The 15,375-nt window shown below is 49.4% G+C and overlaps 1 protein-coding gene across 6 annotated transcripts in view; it reads right to left on the minus strand.

Moving 5' to 3' along the window:
* The window catches only part of IQCK (IQ motif containing K), a 348,027-nt gene that overhangs the window by 233,084 nt on the left and 99,568 nt on the right, over window positions 1-15,375 (minus strand). For 3 of the 6 annotated variants that reach the window (XR_016022510.1, XR_016022508.1, XR_016022507.1), the window contains exons 14-15: window positions 6,434-6,609; window positions 2,932-3,037 (exon numbers count right to left, since the gene is read on the minus strand). The exons of 1 other annotated variant lie outside the window; for it this stretch is intronic. The gene's annotated coding sequence lies outside the window, so the exon portion shown is untranslated. Of the gene's footprint in view, window positions 1-2,931; window positions 3,038-6,433; window positions 6,610-6,634; window positions 6,789-15,375 lie in introns of those variants that run through there. 2 more of the 6 variants (XR_016022509.1, XR_016022514.1) reach the window with 2 other exon arrangements.

The following is a 15,375-nucleotide window of genomic DNA, read 5'->3' on the forward strand; positions in this document are numbered from 1 at the left end:
TCAAAATAATTAACTATTTTTAAAGACCACTTTTCTATGTTAGAAATATTCAAATGTATACCCATATAGCATATGTATACTTTCATTACACAGATAACTCTGGAAAGATACACACACACACACACACACAAAAAAAAAAAACTGGTTACAAGGCAAAGGATCATTTTTCCAAAGACAGATGGTCAACAGGTACATGAAAAGATCTCAACATCACTAACATCAAGGAAATGCAAATCAAAACCACAATGAGATATCACCTCATACCTGTCAGAATGGCTGTTACCAAAAGGACAAGAGGTAAATACTGATGAGGATGTGGAGAAAAGGGAGCCCTCATGCACCGCTGATGGGAACGCAAATTGTGCAGCCACTATGGAAAACAGTATGGAGGTTCCTCAAGAAATTAAAAATAGAACAACTATTTGACCCAGCAATTCCACCTTTGGGAATATATGTCCAAAGAAAATGAAAACACTATCTCAAAAAGAAACATGCATCCCCCATATTCATTGCAGTATCATTTACAACAGCCAAGATATGGAAGCAACCTAAGTGTCCTTCAGTGGACAAATGGATAAAGAAGATGTGGTCCATATATACAACGGAATATCATTCAGCCACAAAAAGGAAATATTGACATTTGCGACAATATGGGTGGGCCTGGAGAGTATTATGCTAAGTGAAATAAGCCAGACAGAGAAAGACAAGTACCATATGACCTCTCTCAAATATGAAATCTAAAAAAAAAAAGCTCATAGATACAGAGAACAAACTGGTGGTTGCCAGGGGCAGGGGGTGGGAGAAATGGGTGAAGGGGTTCAAATTGTACAAACATAAGTCGTGGGGATGTAATGTACAACATGGTGACTATAATTAATATTATAATACTGTATTGTATACCTGCAAGTTGCGAAGAGAACAAATCATAAACGTTCTCATCACACACAAAAAAAATAGTTCGTTAATTATGTATGGTAACCAATGTTAACTAGACTCGTTGTACAAGGCGATCATTACGCAAGATATACAAATGTCAAATCATTATGCTGTATACCTGAAACTAATATATGTCAACTATACCTCAATAAAAAAAAAACATATAAGGGCTACAAGCATACCGGGAGCCACACATAAGTGCTGGAAGCAAGATGGTTAATTTTCAGATTGTACAGAAATGGGGTGTAGCCACCACATTCAAGAAAAAGCTCCCCCAGCAAGGACACAGTGAATAGAATGTGCTGGGGATCGAACTGGGACCTCATGCACACTAAGCCTGTGTCCCACCACAGAGGGGCATCCCATCTTGTATGATGTTGGTTTTCAAACTATCCTTCAGGAAGTGAAAGAGAAATGTATTCCCTTTAAAAACAAAAAAATACTGGTCACAGTGGGGGAGGGGGGCTAGGAGGGGAGTAGCGGGTGTGTAGGGGAGGTTCCAGGAGTTAAGAGCAAAGGAAATTTACTTTTCTCTCTATGCCTTTGTATTATTTGAGTCTTTTACCATGAAAGCATTGCCTATTTAAAGATGTAAAATAATAGAGAAAATAAGAAGTTAAACAAACCTACTTTTCTGCAATAATGTCCCCACTTTACAGATGGAAAACTGAGGCCCAGTAAGAGAAGGTTTCCTCTGTCTGCCCACAAGGCCCCAGCTCCCCCATGCAATGGAGTCGCCTCCCTGAGACCCAGAAGCCTTTGCTCTCCCCTGGGTTAGAGCACGGCCTATGCCTTGTTACCATCAACCCCACATCCTGTCCACCTCTGTGCCCTCAGTACCCAGCTTGGGGCATCCATCACTTTTGTTCACCCATTCATCTTGCAGCCCACATTTGAGGACTGACCATGGTCCAGACATGATGCTAAGTGCTGGAGTACACTGATAACCCTCAAAGTCAAGGTCCCCCTGACCTTTACACAGGGCTGCCATGTACAGTCACACAGGCTGCGCACTACACAATTTCAGGAATTCCCATTCACATAGATTATTATTTAACGGTGCCCCCTGGATTTTTGCAGTTCACAACCTATCTAACTATACCCAGTAACATCCAATAATGCAGGGGAAAAGATAAATCAAACAAAGCAGGATGTATTTCTTTTCATTAGAATCAGGGCCATGAAGGACCAGAACCCGGTATTAGAAGAGAAAACGAAAGGAGGGACCTATTTGGAGTTTCACATAAGCCATTCCAAGAAAGGGTTATTGAAACTAAGGAACTGTATTAGTTAGGAATTTTACATAGTTGCTAGCAGCAGAGAGCCAGCTTAGTGGCGTTAACAAAACAAGACTTCCCTTGTTGTCTCATCCCACAAGGACTCAGTTAGGCAGCCCAGGACTGACCTGGCAGCTCCACTAGTTATCAGGAGCCCCGGCTCCCGGTGTCTTTCTACTTCAATGGCGGGGTGGGGGGGAGATCCATTGTCCAGGTTGCCTCATGGCTCAAAATGATTGCTAGAGCTCCAGCCACCACGTCTGCATCAGACAACAGGACAGAGCAAGGACAGAGAAATAAGGGAACGTACCCCACCCATTTAAGGAGGACACTATGTCTCACAGAATATTCCACTTCCAACTCATTGGCCAGAAATTGGTCATGTGGACACATCACGCTGCAAGGGATGCTGGGAAATGTAGTGTGTAAGGCATCGTCCAGAGTTGTTACCGAAAGGAGGAAATTGTTACTGAGAGGCAAGAACAGTCTGTGCTGAGAATAACAGGAGTTAATTAAGTAAAAGAATCGACGATGGGGCAGCAGGTCCCAGGCAGAGAGAACAGCAAGTACAAAGGCTGCAAGAGGAGAAGGAGGTTGGTGTGTTCTCAGAACTGAAAGGAGGCCAGGGGGTGGGAGCCTGGTGAACACGAGGAGACGAGGAACCAGAAGAAGGAAGGACCCCGCCCCCTCATGCACATCAGCAAACCCAGTTGCCTACCTTCCACTCTGGGCAAAGCCTTGGCGTCCATATTCCAATTTCACTTCTTACTCCCTGAGAGCCCTTGGGTAGGTCTTTTCACCTCTCTGGGCCTCCGTTTCCTGACCTGTAAAACAGGAATTACATGGGAACAGCCTATAGATGTATCATGGGAACTAAGTGAGCTACTGCATGTAAGGAAGTTAGCATGGCACCGAACACGTATAAGCACACGTGATTACATATTAATTCATCCCTGACCAAAAAGACTCACGCAATTGTGACATAGTCAACAGTAGAGGTTTTATCCCCAGCTTTGAACACACCACCTGGGGCACAGTAGTGCTCAAAAAATGACAGCTGCTCCTATTATGACTATTGCCAATGACAGTAGCCAGCTTGCCGGAATTTCTTCCAGCCTCTTTCTTGACTCCTGCCCCACCCTTCACCACCAGCCACAGATCTATCCAACTGCAAACTAGAGACGAGGGCACCCTGGTGGGAAGTGCCACCCCATGGAGCTAACAGACCCCCGGGTGCCTGGTTAGAGCCCCAAACAATCTATTTTGCTCAGGCTGAGAGAGAATCCGGTTAGCTCCAATGCAGAAATGCTTTCTGCATTGAATCTGAATAAAACCCACACTTAGATTTCAGGAACCGCCGCCATTTATATCCCCATTGATTTTCTAAGCCTATTTTTATTGCTCCTCTTCCCGGCGAGGGTGGTATATATTTTTGGGCTGCGTTCCTTTCATAAATAAGTAAATATGCAGGTAAATAATAATAAGAGCGAACATTTATCAAGTGCTTGGCATGGTGCCAGGCATGTTGCCGTGCGACTCTGCCTCCGTCATTTTATTCCACCAACGCCACAACCCAAGGAGGTTGGCACTTTAATGGTCCCCATTTGACAGAGGAGGAGACCGAGGCTCAGAGAGGTGAGGTCACTTCCCCCCAGAAAAGCAGGAGAGTAGGTGCTTTGGAGAACAGTGTGACAGTTCCTCAAAAACGTGAAACTTGGAGTTGCCATGTGACCCAGTAACGCCACTCCTAGGTAGTGCAGACCCAACAGAAATGAAGGCAGGTGTCCACACCAAAACGTGGACACGCATGTTCACAGCAGCATTACTCGCAATACCCAAAAAGTGGGGGAAATCCAAACGTCCATCAAGAGATGAATGGATAAGTAAAATGTGGTCTATCCATACAATGCAATGTTACTCAGCCATACAAAGGAAGGACCTTTTGACACACACCACAACATGGATGCACCTTGAAGACATACATAACGCTCGGTGATGGAAGCCAGGTACAAAGGACCACATATTGTGTGGTTCCACTGATACAAAACCATAGGCAAATCCACTGAGACAGAGCAGACTGGTGGTTGCCAAGGGCTGGGGGTTAGAAGGGAATGGGGAGCGATTGCAATGGACATGGGGTTTCTTGACGGACCATGATAACAATAGTCTTGAACTAGATAGTGATGATAGTTGCACAACTCTATGAATATACTAAAACCATTGAACTGTACATTTTAAAATCATGAATTTTATGTTAAATGAATTATATCACAATTTTTTTTTTTTAGGGATTAGCAGAGTGTGGGGGGTGTTAACCTCAAGGCTGTCTGACTCAACGTCTCGATGACCACGTTCTGAGCAGCCCACGTGGACACAGACCCAAACTCCACATCCTCGGTGCCTTCCTTCCTTCAGTTCCCACTAATTAAGCTTCTGGAGTCAATGCCAGGCTGGACGGGGAAACGCTAAGTGCCTGATGGTTTGAAAACACCAGTAATCCTCATTTCTGCTGACACCCTGAGCCTGGGGCCGGCTCCCTCGCAGACCCAGAGCAGCCTTAACTGAGAGCAGCTGGGGCTGAGAAAATCTCAGCGGTGAGCAAGTTAATTACAACTGCCCGAATGCAGTCCCCTTGCCCATCGATACCCACCAGCCAGTTCCAGAAGGCGCGATGGCGGGTGCTCATGAATCTTGCTAATCGTACATGCAACGAACACTTGGCCTAAATGCCCAGGCTGCATCTTCACGGATACAAAATAATGTGTATTTCTCCTGCAAATCTTCCCAACTGCCATGTCACCCCTGCCCAAAGACGACCCCGAGCAAAAGGCAATCTGGGCAGGCACAAAGCCTCAGATTCTGGGGTTCAGATCCCGCCTCTGCCACTTACCAGCAGAGTGGCCTCAAGTGAGTCGCTTCATTTCTCCGAGCCTCAGTTTCCCCATCTGTCGAATGGGGCTAATAACTTCCACCTCTTTCATGGCTACCCTAGGAATTAGAAATGCCCAATCTTAACGTTCCAGTTGCAGCGAGAGCTCAGTGCTGTTATATTAACCTCAGTATTAGATGAGCTGGATCACGCCCAGGTCATTTCCTCCGACCACTGAAATGTGGGGGCTGGCAGCGACCATGTGGCCCGAGAATGACTCTCAAACTCGTGCAGGGATCAGAGAAGGTGGCCCATCACCAGGAGGAACTTCTCCAAGCTAAGGGGTCGCAACCTTGCAGACCCAATAGCTCATGTTTTACAACGAAACAGTCTGTAACCCCCCCACCCCCCCATTACTCCCCTACAGGGAAATTCTAGGATACCCACACATGTCACTTTTTTTTTAACCAATATAAAGAGCTGATAGTAATATAAAGAAAACAAATAAAGGAACATCTATAATAAAGATAAGGGGGATTTGGAGACATAGATGCCCAGGCGCCATTCAGGGCACTCCCCAGCCCCGGGGTTTCTGATTCACGAGGGGAGCTGCAGACGTGGCTTTTCTGGTGACCAACGCAGGGGTTAAGATTTTCCAGACAACAGTTCTCGGCCCTGGTTCCATATTGGAATCACCTGGAAAAGGCTGGGGTTTGGGTTTCAACGCCTGCATCCTATCCGCAGAGATTCTGATGTATTGGGGCCCTTGTGTGGCCAGGTCATTGGGGCTTTTTAAGCTCCCAGATGAGTCTAGGGTGCAGCCAGCGCCCCGAACCCCTGCTCTAAGCCAGTGTTTCTCGGAGTGGTCCAGGGACCCCCAGCAGCACTGAGAACTTGCTAGAAACGCACTTGTCTCCCCAACCTACGGCATGAGAAACTCGGGGGGTGGGACCCAGCTGCATGGCATCCCCCAAACTACATGCTAAGAATCACTGGAAGGGGGGTGCTTGTCATTCCTAGACACGCACCCCCAAATTCTGACCCCGAGGCCGGTACTGGGGCCTGGAACACGCACTTTTTTAACACACGCCCCTCACTTACCTGCTCCGACTACCGGCGGCCCCCAAACCTCTCCTCAGTTCGCTGTCTGAGTCTCAGGCAAGCCAGGGCCACCCGGAGAACGGTGGACCCTCCCGCCCCCCTCGCACCGCCCCCGGCCCCCAGCACCAGCCTCCGGTTCTCCAGGATCGGGCCCGCCGGCTGCGGCGTCCGGGACGCCTTCTCGCACGGAATGATGACTTTTGCCCCCGAACCAGCACCGTCTGCGTGTCCTGCTCACCCAGGCACTCACCTCCGCCGGAGACCGGGAACACAGACACGTGCAGACCCCGCCGACGCGCGCGGCTGGCACCTGAAGGCCGCAGGGTGCGAGGCCCGCGGAGCCGCCGCGCGCCACATCCAGGTACAACGAGGCGCAGATCGGAAACAGCACTTTCGACTCGCGGTTGGGAATCCGCGGTTGGGAATCTGCGGTTGGGGATGCGAAGACACCGTTTTCAAGCCGTGGTTGGTTGAATCTGCAGTGGGCCGAATCCCTGGATGCGAAACTCGGGGCTAGGAAAGGCCGGCTGTGTAGAGTGGAAAACTCCGGGTGTGAGCGGACCCACGCGGTTCAAACCTGTGCTGTTCGAGGGTCGACTGCACCCCTGCACACACATATGCATACGGCACATGCATGTAGCCACATGTACACCCACGTGTACATACGTGTGTGCATATACCCACCCCAAACACCCCGGAAACTCACCCCCCGCCCCTGCCCCCCCCACACGCACACCCCTCTCTCCCCAGTGAAGCTGACCCTCAATTGTCAGAAGCTTTGCTCTTTCTGAGCAACCCTGGGGCCCTGGGATCTTTGCTGGACCCTGGAACCCACTGGTCAGTGGGGAACAGACACCCATGGTCTCTTACCCCACAGCCACCCCCCATCCCTGCCAACAGCTGCACAATCTTGGGCAGAGGTCAGGTAGCCAGGCACCCAGAGAAGGCAGCCCATTGCCAGGAGATACTTCCAAACTAAGGGGTCACAACCTTTCAGACCCAATCAATAGCTCCTTTTTTTTTTTTTTTTATAAGAAAATAGCCTATAAACCCCCGCCCCCCCATTACTCCCCACAGGGAAATTCTAGGATGCCCACACACATCATCTTTTTTTTTAAATCAATATAATGACCTATTTGTAATATCAAGAAAAAAATAAATGAAGGGACATCTATAATAAAGATAATAGGGATTTCAATAGAAAAAATACCCAGACACCACTACCCAGAAGACATCAGGATAAAGCAGCTAGATGCTGATAGCGCGACTTCAAATCACCATAAAAGCAACAGCCACAACCACTGACGGATACTGACCTGCTGATGGTCCCTGAGGTGCCACCAAGCAGGATGCCACCAGAAATGCGAGTGCCTGAAGCAGAGAGGAGGCAACTCTGGCTGTTTCTCAACAAGACAAAGTACAGCCTTCCCTGACTCCAGCTAATAATGCTGTATTGTATATTTGAAAGTCACTAAGAGAGTAGATTTTTAAAGTTCTCCCCGCACCCAAAAATAGATAGCAACAATGGGAGGTCCTGGATGTATTAACGCATTTTATTGTCACCATTTTGCAATATATCCATATAGCAAGTCATTACCTTGTACACCTTTAAGTTACAAAATTTTATATGTTTGTTGTATCTCCATAAAGCCAGAGGGGAAATTGGGTGTAAGGAGAATTGGAGTTGGTTTGACAAGATTGTTTTTTTTAAGTTAAATTTTGAGACATCTCTCTTGAGAAATAGATGAAACAAGATGGCAAAGGTTGATAACCGTTAAAGCTGGGTGATGGATATACTATACATACACATACTGTATGTGATTGTGACAATTATCATAATAAAAGGTAAAAATAAAGAAAATTGTAAAAGGTTAATTGTTGGGTTTGTTTTTTTTTAAAGGTTGGTTCGTTTTTCTCCTGGAGCCAGGTTACAATTCCTGTTTTGTTTCTCTAGAAGAATTGGAGACTATCTGTGAAAGATGGTTGTCAGAATCTGTATTACTGAGTTTATCATCCCGAGAGTACAGATTAGGGGAACAGAATATTAGGGAAGCTGGGACACATTACAGCACAGGGGGCTGAGCTCAATGGCTTAGACATCCAAAAGTTCAGGCTCTGCTATTTACTGGCTGTGAACTTTAGGCAAGTTGCCAACCTCTCTGATTCTCAGTCATCACTGCTGTAAAACGGGTTTAACAATAGTGCCCACCTCCTGTGTGACTATGAGAAACAAATGAAATTACATATGTACTCCAGAAATAGCAGTGGTTACTGTTGTATCTTTGCTTCTAGTCTAGCCTGGATTCTTAGCCTTTTCTCGCCCACCCGGGAAAATGACTGGGTGTTCTCGAGCTTTTAACCCGACCATATTTGAGCCTCCCCACCTCCATTCTGAACTTAGCTACCCTCCCCTCCCCACCCCAACCCAGTGTTAATACGTAGTGAACATATATAACATGGCAAGGACTGGGCTGGACTCTTTACCTGGATTATCTCATTTAACCCACGATATTATTAAACCCATTTTAGAGAGGAGGGAACTAAGGCTCAGGGACATTCACATCATACAGCTAGGAAGTGGGCTGTAAGACCAGGTGTACCTGGTTCCCCAAAGTTGGAGTCATTTTAAAAGTTCTCCCACCATAGATACTGAGAGGTCGGGATAAAGGTCTCACCCCACACTTGGTCTCTACACACAGGTACCACCACCCAATTGTTTATTCCCATTTTACAGATAAGAAAACTGAGTCCCAAAGTCTACCCGAGCAGCAGGGACAGACCCCCTTTCTGATTCCACTCCTTAGGAGCTGGGTGTGAAGCTCACATCTCTGGGCTCTCGATCCCACTCATCTCCCTAACCCCCACCACTGACTCCATCTGTTTCCCAGGCCAGGGGAAGCAAGTAGAGTGACACAATAACTGGTCCAGAGATCAGAAGGTGCAGTTCTGACACCACTCAGCTGGGTGACCTTGGGCCACTTCCCCTTCACGTTCCTCATCCCACACCAAACCCTACATCAGTGGTCATCTCAACATTCCCCTCTCTTCTCACACCCTGATCCCCCCATTTGTCATCCTCAGGAGGCAGAGGTGGAGAAGCAACGAGCCATTAAATACAAAGAAGCCATCTCTTTGGAGCCAAAAGTTGCTGCCTTTTCAAGGACAAAGAGAAACACACCTGCATTAACCACTTACAGCCGGAGTGCCCCAGAGCTGCGTGAGGATTCAAATCTGTGGGAGGCACTGCCACCCTGTGGCCACTGGGCTGCACTGCAGGCCACCTCCAGAGGCTCAGAGACTACGGAGTTCAAAAGATAAAGAGGGCAGTTGACCCTTAGGGAACGGTCAGTTCAACAAGGCCTAGCGGACAGACAGGGAAACACCCTGTACTGGAACGTGCACAGGCCGTTCGCCGGCCTGGAACACTATTCCCCAGATAACCCCTTGGCTCCTCTCACTCCTCCAAGCCTCAGCTCACCTGTGTCCTTCCTCAGCAGCCTATTTAAACCGGCAATGCAGCACGCCCCACCCCCCTGCACTCCACGTCGTCCCCTGTCGTGTCCATCTCCATCTAAGGGGCTGCGTGTCTCAGTAGCTGAGGCCACATGTCTTTGCTCATCATCTAACAGGAATTGTGTGTCTTGCTCGCAGGTGTGACCCAGTCCCTTGGACAGTGCCTGGCCCACAGCTCATTTATTTATTGAATGAATGAATGAATGAATGGATGGATGGATGAATGAATGGACTGGTTCGGCAGCTTAGACAAACTGCTGAGGCTCTCTGAGGCTCAGTTTCCTCCATGTCTCTGACCGGCCTCACAGGATTGCAGTTAAGATCTAATGAGGTCCTGGTGTGGGTTAAATGTGTGTCCCCCCAAGATTCATGCCCACTTGGGACTTCAGCATATGACCTTATTTGGAATTATGCCCTTTAGAGATATAATTAGTTAAAATGGGGTTCTACTGGGTTGAGGGAGCCCTTAAATCCAACGACTGGTGAGGACACAGAGACACACAGGCACCCAAGGAAGGAGGCCAGGTAGACAAGGTCAGAGATGGAGCTTTGCTGTCACGAATCCAGGAACACCTGGGGCCAGGTGGGGCCACTGGAAAAGGCAAGGAAGGACTCTTCCCTTCGGAGGGACCATGGCCCTGAGGACACCTTGATTTTGAACTTCTAACCTCCAGAACTGTGAGAGAATACATTTCCGCTGTTTTCAGCCTCCCAGTTGGGGGCACTATTACCACAGTCACAAAAATCCATCCAGGCTCCTGTTAAACACAGCGGAAAGCGGGAAGCAGGTGTTTGCGGTTGAATATCCTCCACTGACGAGAAAGTCCACATCATGAGAGGCCCTGGAGCTGGAGAGGTCACCTTGGACCCGCCAGCCTGGCCAGTGCCACGCAGAGCAGTGACAAGCCCTATCCAGATCACACAGCCACCAGCAAAGCAGTGGCGGGATTCAAAGCCACCGCCTTTGGGAGCAGTGTCCGACAGTGCATGGACAACTCAGACCCCGGCCAGGCAGACGTAAACACACCCATGCTCTGAGTTGTTTGTTTATAATGTCGTTTACAACACTGTTCAATAACGAATAGGCTGACCTCGGTTCTTTGACTAGGACCCAGAATGCGTGAATAACGGAAGGAACTAATACACAAACAAATACATGTGCACACACATTGTAAATAACATTGTTCATCTTCAGATGGTAGATGTTCTCACACACCTTTAAGAATGCGTCCCACGTCATGTCTCAGACCCTAGGGTCTGTGGGCCCAGGACCGCCCCGGGCAGTGCAGAGGTGGCGGTTCCAAAAGCTGCCAGGGGTGCCATGCCTTCTCCAATCCCATCTACCAACTTACAACAAAGCCCAAAGCATGGGATATGCCAAAGACACTGTCAGAATAAAAAAAGAGATGTCTGGCAGAGACAAAAGGAACAGAACAAAGAGAAATGTCTCCCCCAAGTGGGAAGCCCAAGAAATGCCTTCCAAGAGAAAGGAGAAAGGAGCCACGCTCGAGCTCACCTCTGAAGGAGAACTGGACAGTGGGGCTGGACCATGGTCACGTTCCAGACCGGGGGTTGCAAACTCAAGTGCCTCTGGGGCCGGCAGGAGATAGACGTAGGGAGTTGAGCTGGGCAGGGACTGGGGTGAGCCCCAGGTGTATGTGACATGGCAGCCACAGCTTAGGAGCTGCATACAACTCAGGGGGTCTGCAGGATGTTGGGGTCTTGGTTCCCAGAGGAGACACATCTCCACCAGGGGACACATTCCAAGCTACAGCGGCCATCTGGTCCCTTTGGGCTCCTTGTGGCGAGAGATGAACAGGCAGAGAAAGGAAGCCTGGCAGGAAAAGCTGCCTCGGGCCAGCTGGGGGAGGCAGGACTGCTGCCCCCCAGAGCCGCTGGGACTCAGATGGTTGCCCTGGGCTCCTCTTACTTGCTTCTGATGGCACCTTGGTCAGTTCAGCTGCTACAACCAATACCATGCACTGGGTGGCTGGCAAACAGCAGAAATGTATTTCTCACAGTTCTGAAGCCTGGATGTCCAAGGTCGAGGTGCCCGCAGGTTCTGCGGAGTGCCCTCTTTCAGGTCGCACACTGCCGATTTCTCCCTGTGTCCCCACATGGCAGAAAGAGGGAGCTCTGTGGGGCCCCTTTTCTTAGGGCACTCATCCCATTCACGATGGCTCCATCCTCATGACCTCACAACCTCCCAAGGCCCCACTTCCAACCACCATCACGCTGAGGGTTAGGGCCCCAACACAAGAATTTGGTGGGACCCAAATATTCAATCCATCGCACATGGAAATGGTCAAATGTAGCAGCTGAGGCCTGAGTTGGGGTGGCGACCAGGCGTCAAGACCCGTGAGGATAAAGGTCTTCATCAGCCCCAGGTAAACCACTGGAAATGTGACGGTAAAAGCTATTACAAGAAAATATATAAATATCCATTGTTTGCTTATTCACTCAACATGCATGTATGGAGCGCCAACCATGTGCCTGGAAGTTTCCAGACCCCCATGACTCCAGTGCTGAGGCAGAAAAGGGCTCTGCGTCACTCACAGCTCTTGTCTGCAAGACACAGAAACTGGCTTGAGTTAATTAAGCAGTAAAGGTGTTAGTACAAAGATTCTGGAGGTCTTCTGGAATCATCTGTACCCATGGGGCCAGCAGAGGAGAAGCTGGAGTCTCCCAGGACAGCGGCGTGGGGGAGGGGACAGGCCAGAGGAAACCCCACCTTTGGCCTGTTCTAGTTTCCTCTTGCATGGCAGGTGGACACATTTCCTCTGCTCTGTGCTTCTCTCTCTCCTCCCCCAGTTCCTGCTTTCTGCCCTTGCCCTGACTCACTTCACCATCCCTGCCTGCCTCCCCATTACATAACTGTCCCCTGTCCCAGGGGCCCTTATGTAACCCAAGTCACCTCTGTCTCCTATCCCCACTTCGCAGCTTCCACCTCAGCTTCGCCTGTCTGGAATAATTTTTCACAGTTGGCTGGGCCAAGTCCTCAGCAAGGAATGTGAAGAAAGGGAGGTGGAAGGAGGGGAGGGAGAGGGGCAGAAGAGGGAGAAAGTCACGCCCCGCCCCAGCCATGGGGCTGGACAAGGCTCGCCTGGCAGGAATGAGCTCTGGAGACACCTCTTCTGCACACCACGCCTGAGCCATGGCCCGTTATCAGGGGGGGACTCAAGCTGGCTTTGCGATAATTACTCTCGCTGTGCCTCAACGTCCGCTTCTGTAAAATAGGAATGGCGGTATCTGCACCCCCACGTTTGCTGCAGCATTATTCACAGTAGCCAAGACATGGGGACAACCTAAGTGTTTGCTGGCAGATGAATGGATAAGAAAAAGCGGTCTGTGTGTACAATGGAATATTACTCGGCCTTAAAAAAGAAGGGAATCCTGTCATTTGCGACACCATGGATGAACCTGGAGGGCGTTACGCTGAGGGAAATAAGCCAAGTCAAATAGTGCACGATCTCACTTCTATGTGGAATCTACAAAAGTGGAACACATAGAGACAGATGTCTGTCATGGGCACAAAACGATAAAGTGGCAGCAACAGTGTATCCCACATTTGCTCCCTCCTGGCCGCCCACTCCAAGGATGAATCCAGAGAGGCCCCTGGACTGAAGCGTCCCCATTCTCATTCCGGAGGGAAAGTCAAGCGCTGGAGTCCCTGGGGAACCTGAGCCCCCTCCATTAATTAGGAGACTCTCCCACAATGCCCTGTGCTCACCAGCTCTCCCTCTCTAGCGAGACAGTCTGCCTGTGACCGGGAGCTCCCTGAGAGTAGCATCCATCTATGAAATGCGCCAGAATCAGGAACAGCCCCAAGGAAAGTGCTAGTGACACCATCAGGGTCCGATATTCAGGCACTCGCCTGCCTGAGGCAACTGGAGGGGTGCTGAAAATATCCTGTCCTCTGCTCGAATCCTCACCATTCAAACCCACTTCTCCGTGGAGTTAAGTCAGAGGCAGTGGGGTGACATGGGAAGAGCAGAACGAGTAGGTTTGCATCATCCTGCCTCTGGCACTTCCCAGCTGGGAGACCTTGGAGAAGCCCCTCGAGCTGTCCAAGCCTCAGTTGTATCACAGAGAGGTACAGACACCTACCTGGGATGGTTCTGCGGGGAAAGCAACACGAGCCAGGGAAGGGCACTCAGGCGACTCCAGAATCCCAGGGGCATCGCCACTTGGGAGATGACCTCCTTAGCAGAGAAATCAGGATCCTTCTCATGGGTTTGGATACAGAATAGACATACTTTAAAGAGGAAGGTGAGGCTAGAATTTAATGATTCATTTGGTCGAGCCATACCCCCCACTCCCCGGTCGTGGGATCCAAGGATGAACAGCAGACACGTTTCCTGTTCTCACTGAACTTAGAGCTACACTCTCCATACACTAGCCTCTGGCCACAAGAGGCTATTTAAATTTCAATGAATTAAAAATAAATAAAACGGAAAGTTAGCACTCGTCACATGTAAAGTGCTCACGTATAGCACTGACAGCGAACACATCCATCAACGTAGAAAGCTCTCGTGTATACAATCTAGCTGAGGAGACTGACACTAAACAAAGCGAAAAGCCCTGGGCGGTGAGGAATGGAGCCAGGAAAGCCTGTGTGTTTCAGGAGCGCGAGGTGGACGGAGCCTTCGAGAGCCTGACCCAGGCCCCTGCACCTTCTAGCGCTGTCCTCTCCAGGGCTGGAGCCTGGGGTGGCAGCCCTGCAGGGACACGAGGCTCGTCTGTGTGGATGTCTGACCTTGCAGCAAATGCTACCAGGGTAGCCCCTGGTTGAGAAGAAAGGCCAGGATTGGATCCTAGCTCTGCCAACGGCATCGTGGCCGGCCAGTAATTAACCCCTCTGGGCCTCAGTGTCTCCATCAGTAATATGGGGTAAATGACAGTATCCACCTAGAGCATTCCTGGTGGATAAATACTTTAAAGAAGAGAACACTTAGTAAGCACTGGCACTCAGTAAGCACCATGTGAGTTATGATGTTGAACTTGGGGGGGGGGGGGGGCGATGTACCTGCCACCCAATAGCTACCTTCATTTTCACTCTTTGCTTCGCAAAGTCATCCCCAAAGCTAAACTGATCATCATAGTCAGGGTCCGTCTGTAAAATAAACCAGGAAAGGGAATATAATCACGGCCGTAACACTAATCAACTCACACTGAGGGCTTTCCACGTGCCAGACGCTACGTGAAGCGCTTTACAGATAGCATGTGTTTCATTTTCACAACAACCCCAACAGGCGTGTACTACTAAAATTTTCTTCACTTTGTGTATGAGGAAATTGAGACAGAAAGGCGAGCTCGCCCGCGTTTAAAACGGAGGGTGGGAAAAAAAAGGATCCCAGCGTCAGTTCCACTACGTGCACCAGGTGGCAGTGCGCGCCCACTTTCCAATTCTGCAGTCTGACCGGAACACTGAGCAAGGGTCCGCCCGCAAATATTTAATGATCGCCTACTGTGTGCTAGGCAAATAAAACGGGAAAAAATATGCTGTCCTTCCCGTCCACTTTTCCTTAGAAATAATAAAATGTATTCACGGAGATGCGTAGGTGGCCTGACTAGCAGTAAATCAGCTTGGATAGGCGGGAACTCGGGGAGGCTCGCAGGAAGAGATAACATCTGAAAGGTCCGCGGTCCCCAAAGATCAAGGGCAGGCAACTACCCTCC

This window comes from Rhinolophus sinicus, chromosome 10 (genome assembly GCF_057876585.1).
Source record: "Rhinolophus sinicus isolate RSI-liver-muscle chromosome 10, RSI-T2T, whole genome shotgun sequence".
Classification (NCBI taxonomy): domain Eukaryota; kingdom Metazoa; phylum Chordata; class Mammalia; order Chiroptera; family Rhinolophidae; genus Rhinolophus; species Rhinolophus sinicus.